This window comes from Delphinapterus leucas, chromosome 3, assembly GCF_059928025.1.
Source record: "Delphinapterus leucas isolate spDelLeu-1000000601 "Yukka" chromosome 3, BTC_Dleu_Yukka2, whole genome shotgun sequence".
Lineage (NCBI taxonomy): Eukaryota > Metazoa > Chordata > Mammalia > Artiodactyla > Monodontidae > Delphinapterus > Delphinapterus leucas.
In genome coordinates this window covers 116,726,229-116,735,629 of record NC_143131.1, presented here as the reverse complement: position 1 = coordinate 116,735,629, position 9,401 = coordinate 116,726,229, and the positions used below count along the sequence as shown (strand labels likewise).

General features: G+C 44.7%; 1 non-coding gene across 1 annotated transcript; it reads left to right on the top strand.

Moving 5' to 3' along the window:
• The first annotated feature begins 8,356 nt into the window (after positions 1 to 8,356).
• TRNAC-GCA (transfer RNA cysteine (anticodon GCA)) lies at positions 8,357 to 8,428 on the top strand. The gene has a single exon. It is a non-coding gene; the product is annotated as a tRNA-Cys (tRNA).
• Positions 8,429 to 9,401: the final 973 nt, after the last annotated feature.

Here is a 9,401-nt window from a genome sequence, read left to right as displayed (position 1 = left end):
TGCCACCAGGGAAGCCCCAAAGAGAAGGTATTTGGACTGGACCTGGCATGAGTAGGGTTTATCAGGCAGAAATTTGGGGAAGGGCACCCCAAAAATCAGAATGGGCAAATGCAGACTAGAAAGGGCGGGAGTGCTGGGAGGATGACAAGTAGTCTGCTGTGACTGAAGTTCTTTGAGGGGAGGTGTTGTCAGGTCTTCCTGTCACTCAACTCCCTACCACACTGTCCAGGGGGAGAGTTCTCCTCTGGAGACACACCCAACTGCAGAGCTACTGTTGTGAAAGCCAGGCCCTGTGGATCAGGCAGGAGTCCTGGGAAACTTGTGTGCAGAATTCTGGCTTGGCATGCTTGGCGTCCCTGGCCATGGGGAGCTCCGTGGCCTCTGGACCCCTTGGTGACGTCCCAGGGTGCAGAGATCAGTGTGTGTGTGAGAGGATGAAGTGAGTCTGTGTCTGGCCTGGAACAGTGACAAGCAGGAAGGGATAGCCTATCCCCCACAGAGGGATACCAGCAAATAGCTCCCTCCCCGCCCCCATGCTGATTTACCAGTTGCTGCGGTCAACTGAAGTGTCAGGGCGTTCATTCCAAGAGTCCGGTCTTCCCAGACTTTGGTTGGCTTTGGGTTTCCCGTGGAGACTCCTTCCTGCTGCACCTACTGTGGACTGGGTATGGCAGGCAGTAGGTTGGCGTAGAAATGAAGACAACTTTTGTGGTGGAGATAAACAAATAATAGAGACATCATTTTTTGAGTACTTGATATGTGTTGAACATTGCACTGAGAGCTTTGCATGTGTATCCTTTTTAAAGCTGAGTTGCCTCATGGGCTTGTCTCCTCATGGTATCATCTGGCATCCATAATATTTGAAAAAAGTTTTTAATAACTATTGCACAGTCTTGAAAAAAGTACACATCAAAACTTGAAATCCTCTTTCCCCGTCTGTCTCCCTGTATTGTATACACAAAGCAACCATCTCCACAGAATCTCTTCTCACAACATGATCTTCAGAGGAGAGATTTACACCATGAATATATATAGTTAATATTTTTTCTTTGTCTCACATGCGTAAGTAATCCAATTTAAACTTCCTCACGGCCCTCTGAGGGCATACACTATTATCCCCATTTTAGAGATGGAGAAACAGATGTCCAGAAATGAATTATTGCCCAAGGTCACACAGCTAATCACTGGCAAGTGTTCTTGAAGCAGGATTTGTGCTTGTTGTGAAAGTGCATGTGATCTAGGGTCTGTGAGACTCCTGAGGAAGAGGCAGTTAATTCATTGTGGGGGGCTTCATGGAGGAGGCAGTGTTTGAGTAGAAACCTCAAGGGACAAAGAGAAGCTCAACAGATAGAAATGGGCGTAGAAGTGTTTCTTAGGAAGGGAGGAAAGCCTGAGAGATGAGTGTATTATATTGTGGGATATCAGAAGAGAGGCAGTCTCATTTCTCCACGTCTCATGGTTCCCTCTCAGTGGTGGTGGGCCTGGCATTTAAGAGACTTGCCTCATTCCCCAACTTTGCCCCAGGCAGAGTCTGCCTGTGCCCTTTAAGAGCCTCCATCACAAAGCCTCCTTGTGTCTTCTGAAAGAGACCATCTAATTCAGGCTGGTTGCCTACCCTCCACTCCCCTCCCGCACATAGGAGAAGAGAGGGAGATGTGGTGAAGGAGCCCAGAAATGAACCCCCTCTTAGGCCAAATCAAATACACTTAATTCTTCAGGAATTACATGCCAGGAGTGTTTTAGGGAACGCAGCTCTCTAGCTGTTCAATGGAAGCATGTTGTAGTGAAAAGAGCACAATGGAAAGTGGATTCAGCCTTTGTATCTCAGCAAAACTACTTATCAGCTGGATGAATTCAAGCAAATTGCTTAATCTTGCCAAGCTTCAGTCTCTTGATCTAAAAAATCATGGGCCCTATTGCCAAAAAGCTGTGTCTGGTAGGTTTGTCAGAGAGGGAGAAGAAATGGCTGTCTGGGGATATACTGATCTAATATTTACTTCAGTGTTGGGTGTCAGGGACTTGTTAAATCCAGTTTTCTCCTGCAGGAAGTGGACAGTATGAGATCTCAGGAGCTTGAGGTGGGAAGGTGACTCCCAGCAAGTAGAAGGAAAGAGAGGAGGTGCTAGATGAAGCATGGACAGAGACGTTTCTCTTGTTGCCATGCTGGAACAATTCTGTGAACCTCTCCCAGCCTCAGTTTCCTCACTTTCAAATGCCAATTCAACTTAATGAATATTGGCCAGACACTTACATTGCTATTTCATCTGTTTAATTTTTTTTAATTAATTAATTTATTTTTGGCTGTATTGGGTCTTCTTTGCTGCACGTGGGCTTTCTCTAGTTGTGGCAAGTGAGGGATACACTTTGTTGCAGTGCGCAGGCTTCTCATTGCAGTGGCCTGTCTTGTTGCGGAGCATGGGCTCTAGAGCGCAGGCTTAGCAGTTGTGGCACATGGGCTTAGCTGCTCTGCGGCATGTGGGATCTTCCTGGACCAGGGCTTGTACCCGTGTCCCCTGCATTGGCAGGCGATTCTTAACCACTGTGCCACCAGGGAAGTACCATCTGTTTAATTTTTAAATGTATTTTTTTCATATTCTCCTTCAGCCCAGAAGAGATTTCAGGTGGCTTATAAAAAATACACAATACAACAAAATGAAAATAAAGGCACAGAAACCAAGGGGAAGAGAGAACAGTGAATGACAGCCAGATCATTTCAGTAATCTGTAATGCATGTGAACATGTCCTGCCCAGATGAATACCATTGCCACAAAACCCTTAGTATATCATGCTTGCAGGTAGTAGGGCTTGGAAAATGTATCTTAGAGCTAAAGGTAACACTTCTGTTTTACAAATGAAACTGAAGTTAAGTCCTGCTCTGGTTCCAGCATATAATGTGCATGTGCCTGAATGAGGGATAGGGAGGAGAAACCCTTTGTAAATTATACAGAGTACAAAGTTTGGGTCTCCTGTGTTTGGCAAGAGACCACAGGCAGCTGCCTCTGCTTCCTCGGCTGCCGGGACCACTTGATTGAAATGGCCAACCAGGAGAGGGGAGGCAGAAGAGGATAGACGGAAATTAGCATTTCAATAAGTTATCCTGCCACCAAAATTGATTGAGTGCTTGTTATGTGTCAGCTAGTCTGCTCAGCACTTCGCCTTTACTATATTTCATATTTAGTGTAGTCTAAATTACATGTTGGAGGGTAGGTAGCCTAGGAGTTAAGGGCACAAGCTTGGGTAGGAGGGGTGGGAGTCCTGCCTCCCTCACTCGCTTGCTACAATCCTTGGTTATCGCCTATGTTCCTTCACCTGTGAACCCCAATTTATCTGCTTCCTGGGTCGTGGTAGCGAATCAGTAAGCTAAAGCATGTTAAGTGTGTGGCCCAATGTTAGCACACAGTAAACGACAACATAAACAACAGCATACGTTTTTGAGTGATAAGGGCGGCTGGGGCGTCCTATCCTGAAACACTATCCCCCCCACCTCCCCACCCCCATAGCAGGTCTCCCCGTTTAGTTCGAGTGAAACCCGGCGCGGGTTCTGCCCCGGCGCGGGCTCCGCGGTGGGGAAGCCGCAGGCGGCGTGCGGAGGAGGCGCGCCGCCTAATGCAGTTGTCAGTTAATTAGAGGAGAAGGTTATGTCATTAACGGCGAGATCGAAGCAAAGGGAATTAAGAGGCTCTGGCAGCGCTGTTGCCACGCTCTCTGCGCGGGCCGCAGGCCGAATTCAACAAAAATTCGATACGCATTAGCGCACTATCAGCGGCTGCCCCGGACGCGGGGCCGCCGAGCGCGGGAGCTGATGCGCCTAGGTTGGGCGGCCCCGCGAGGGTCGCGGTGCCTTGCTGTGAAGGGCCTTCGCCGCCCGGAGCCCCTGCGAATGGTGGGGGGATGCCGGACGTGGGATGCGGGATGTCCTCTCAGGCGAGTTTTGTGGCCTGACCCTGGGGAGGCTGGGGGCACGGTGGCTGGCTCCTCACCAGGCCCCCTCCCACTGACTTTAGTCACAAGGAAGCCAAGTTGACCTTCCCAGACTAGGCCAGGCCACGATGTAACCCACCCTTCCAGTACTGACTTCTTCATGGCCTTTATCACAGCGTCATTTCATGGTGGTCTGTACAACTTTCTTATCATGTCTTTTCCCCAACCAGACTTGTAAACTGCAGGAGGGCAGGGACTGTGTGAGTCTGCCTTGTTTATTTGCACTCACAGAGCCTGGCACATGGTAGGTGCTTAGTAAATATCAATATTTGCAGACAGAATTAATCTCCTCAGCAACCCAGTGAGTTGGTAGAGTAAGGAAATTGAGGCTCAAAGAAATAAAGTGACAGGCCCAAGATCACACCAGTTTCCGCCAAAGAAACCCCAAGCTCTTTCCTTAAGCAAATCACCTCATCTGTCTGAATCTTGTTTTCCTGTCTGGGGAAAATTAGTTAGAGCTGCCTCCAAACTATGCACTTCTTTTAGATTTGCTCCTTTAATTCTCACAACAACACTGAAAGACAGAAATTGTTTTATAAAGGTGGAATTTGATACTAGCAAGAACTGGGTCCATCATTTGCCTGTTTGCCCTCATATCCATTGCTCCCCTTATGATACTCCGTGTCACAAATGGGTTCCCCTGACCCCTCTACCCCAAACCCACCTCCCAGCAGGCAACATTTCCCAGGCTTCCTTGTCGCTGAATTTTGTTTGGGTTTGGCCAATGGGAGCCACTGGCTCGAGATTAGGGGGCTGAGGACAGGAGGAAACAGGGGACCCTCAGCCTTGGCAGCTTCTGGGCTCCATCCCCCTTACTTTGGACTCCAGGCCAGGGATGGTAGCGGTTTCCTGCTCTTGCTAATCTCTGGGTCACCTCACTTTCCCCTGTTTGGCTTCTCGGTTCTTTCATTACCTGAGTGGCCACAGTATTAAATTCCCTCTGTTTGGAGGGGGTAGGAGGGGAATATAGGAGACGTAACAGGTAATAATAAAGTTCTTTTTATTTTCTAAATAAATAAATAAATAAATTCCCCCTGTTTGAAATACTAAGAGTGAGTTCACTTTCCTGATTACTCTAAGAGCCGTGATTGGAATCCAGATCTGTCTGACTACAGAAGTGCACTTAAAGTTTTTCTTTACAGAAGATGATAGTGGGGCAAAGCAGTAAAAGTGATAACCATTTAACCACCCTGCCCAGAGAGCTCTTCCCAGGTCCCTTTTGTGAGAGAAATTAGTTTTAGAGATGATGATCCACTCATAAAGCCTATTCATAATTTATTATGTTTAAGAAATTCTGCTTTCCATAGCTAAAATATTGTTTATACCTGTAAATGAAGATATTAATAACATCTAGTTACCAGAGTTGTTTTGATGATTAAATGAACTAATGCATGCCAAACCCTTGGTATGTGGTAAATGTTCAATGATAGCTTCAAAACCTGGTTAATTTTTAGTACCTTCAGTTTTCTCAGCTTGCTGATCCTGGAGTGTGGAGGACAGCTGCTCTGTCTTTCATTCCGTCGAATTCTTCTTATCACATTGTAGATTCACCTTGCCCATTGGACCAGTGAGTGAGAAGTAGTAATCAGATGGCTGGCCTGGCAGCTACAATCCACAGATGTGTGCAGTGAATGTTAGATCTGAGTGAATGCTTCTAAATCAATTGGACCTCCCTAGAGACTTGGCTGGCAATGAATGAGAGTGTGAGATGCTTTTGACACACGCATCCAGCATCTGATTTGAGGGAAAATGTCTGCTCAACAGTCCCGAGGGCAGTTTTCTCTGGATTGATTTGCAACTTTTGATCTCAACGGAAAAGAAGCCAAATGTAAAGGAGGTAGTTTTCTCAGTGAACAAGAAATCTTGTTGTGCTTTCCTTTCTGAACTTGGGGGGTGGGGGAGAAGTACCATTTACTATTACCGGCAAAGGGGCTACAGAGACCAAACTTTGCTAGAGAAGGGTGTTTAAAGGTGGGGGTGGGAGTTGGGGAGAGGAGCTTCTTAACCCACACAGCTCCCAATGACTCGGGAGAACCAGGAGACCAGAAACTGCCCTTGATGCAATCCAGTTGCAGACAGCAGATTAGGTCTTCAGCTACCACAGTCTAGAGCCTGGGGCTGGGAGTCCCACCTGTGCCCTTGGACATTTTCACTCAAATCAGATGCTGGATGCGTGTGTCAAAAGCACCTCACACTCTCATTCATTGCCAGCCAAGTCTCTAGGGCGGTCCAATTGATTTAGAAGCATTTGCTCACATCTAACATTCGATGTACACATCTTCTGTGGATTGTAGCTGCCAAGTCAGCTGTCTGATTACTACTTCTCACTCACTGGTCCAATGGGCAAGGTGAATCTACAATGTGATAAGAAGAATTCGAGGCACTTCATTTGAGCTTGCCCTGACTACTGCACAGGTTGCTAGGGACTCATATGAGTCATTGATGTAAATGCAATTTAAAGAAGTTTGTAGACCTTACAAATACATTTGAGGTTATGGTTTTAAGCTAGAACAGTAGCTAAAAAACTGCTTTTTACTGTAGTAGCATAAGTCTCCTACTCCTAGAAGTTAAGAGTACAGGATTTGGAGTCAAATAGATGTAGGTTCCAATCCTAGCTCACCGTGACGTGACTACTTCTCACTTAATCTTGCTGAGCCTCAGATTTCTCATCTGTAAGACAGGAATGATAATGCCTATCTGGAAGGGTTGTGAAGGTTAAATAAGATACTAAGGTGAGAGCTTAAGAAATGGTAGCCATGTTAGAATTGTTCACAAATTTATCTGCCAACTAATATTTTGGAACAAAATAGGGAGTCTGGTCAACTAGGTCATTATAGTCTTCAGAACTCTCTAGTATTCATACTTTGGTTTGTCATCTATGGTCCACTTCTCTAGGAACTGTTCCCAATCATAGTTCTTGCCAAATAGCTAGACCCGGGCAGCCATGTTTGTGCCATATGACCCTGTCCCCTTGGCCATTTGTTGGTTAGACCACAAGTGAACACTTAACCTAAGCTAGACAAATCAGATTCCTCTTTTGGGAACTGAAGCAGTCAATTGTGGGGCGTCATGTAGACTCCAGAACTAGTACAGCTGATGGATGAGCTGAGGAAACTGATACGGAGAAGTACAGAGACATATACAAAGAAGAAGCCATTTAGCTTTAGTCTATGTGAAAATGATGGAAATGGACTTGTTCCTGATGATTTTTTCAGTTCCATAAGGCCTAGCCATGCTAATTTCCTGTCCTTGAAGTCTATGCAGTCTACACACCCAACCATTAGTACTCACCTTTTCTTAACACTAGCACGAGTGCCTCTCTTTTCCTTGCAACCCAAAGAGACTATTCTAGGATAAGGGCAATGTTGTCCGTTTATAAGGTAAAACACACTTCTTTAAAAACTTGAATGGTTTTCTTACAAATGAGCTTATATACTCAAAACACACCCATACCTCAGTTAACTAGTAAGCACAAATCAGTAAAACCAGTTATGAATCAAATTATCAACAAACTAGTTGAGAAACTTTTTTCCCCCATGTTTTCTTGAATATTTTGTCATTATATGGAAAGGCTCAAAATGTTTGATTTGCAACAGCACCTGGAAGTTCTCAAAAAAATTGTATTATATGATCATGTAGTTTCTAAAGGGATTTTTTTTTTTACATCTTTATTGGAGTATAATTGCTTTACAATGGTGTGTTAGTTTCTGCTTTGTAACATAGTGAATCAGTTATACATATACATATGTTCCCATATCTCTTCCCTCTTGCGTCTCCCTCCCTCCCACCCTCCCTATCCCACCCCTCTAGGTGGTCACAAACCACCGAGCTGATCTCCCTGTGCTATGCGGCTGCTTCCCACTAGCTATCTATTTTATGTTTGGTAGTGTATATATGTCCATGCCACTCTCTCACTTTGTCTAAAGGGAAATATATTGAGGACCTAAGGATGGGTGGGGTTAGAGGACTTACACTGAGCTAATTAAAGAAACAGGGAAGGCAATTCCCTGGCCGTCCAGTCGTTAGGACTTCACACTTTCACTGCTAAGGGCCTGGGTTCAATCCCTGGTTGGGGAACTAAGCCTCATGGTGTGGCCAAAAAAAAAAAAAAAAGAAAATTGTAAAAAAAAATAAACAGGGAAAAGCTATCTGAGAGTATATAATTATAAATGTCTATTATCCCCATCAGTAAAGTGGGGATAATAATGTACCCACTTCATATCATTGATCCAAGTATTAAATGAAGTAGTGAATGCAAATTCTTTGCCTGCTGCCTGGCATACAGATTAAAATCCATAAATGTTTTATTAGCTACAATGATTATGAAAATGTGACAAAAGTTGGTGCTGGAGCCAGATTTTAAAGGAAAATGAGAGGAGGTATAGCTCAGTGGTAGAGCATTTGACTGCAGATCAAGAGGTCCCCTGTTCAAATCCAGGTGCCCCCTTGTCTACTTTTCTGGGCTTCACTGGTGGTTCAGTGGTTAAGAATCCGCCTGCCAATGCAGGGGACATAGGTTCGAGTCCTGGTCCAGGAAGATCCCACATGCCACGGAGCAACTAAGCCCGTGTGCCACAACTACTGAGCCCACGTGCCACAACTACTGAAGCCCACGCGCCTAGAGCCTGTGCTCTGCAACAAGAGAAGCCACCACAATGAGAAGCCTGCGCACTGCAACGAAGAGTAGCCTCTGCTCACTGCAACTATAGAAAGGCCACGTGCAGCAGCAAAGACCCAAAGCAGCCATAAATAAATAAATAAAATTTATTTTTTAAAAAAGGAAAATGCTCTAAAATTAAAATTAAAGTAAATGCTCTGCTATCTACTCAGTAGCTTTGTGAGGGTAGGTACTGGGTCTTGATTGCTGTGGTTTTCATAAGGCTTAGTGCCTATTCGACAAGTAATTTTTGGATAATTACTGAGCCCTCAGTATGGTCATCACAGACTGAAAAGGAGTTTGAAAGCTTTGGAAAGTAAAATGGTGATTTTGAAGAGGATTCTAATTCTGGGGTAGAAGTATTGAAAAGTAGGTAGATGAGAGGGGTGGAGAGGAGGGGTTCATGGACTTAGAAGGTCAACATGAACACCCACAAATTCTTAAATTTTTTTCCAGAGTTTAAAGTCATGAGCTTAGTCAAGAAATTCTAACATGATATGGGTTGAATTGCACCATCCCCCCAAATTTATATGTTGAAATCCTAACCTCCAGTACCTCAGAATGTGACCTTAGTTGGAAACAGGGCCATTTCAGATATGGTTAAGATGAGGATTACGATAGCCAAGACATGGAAGCAAACTAAATGTCCATCTACAGATGAATGGCTAAAGAAGATGTGTTTTATATATATATATATATATATATATATATATATATATATACACATGCACACAGTGGATTTTTACCCAGCCATAAAAAAGAA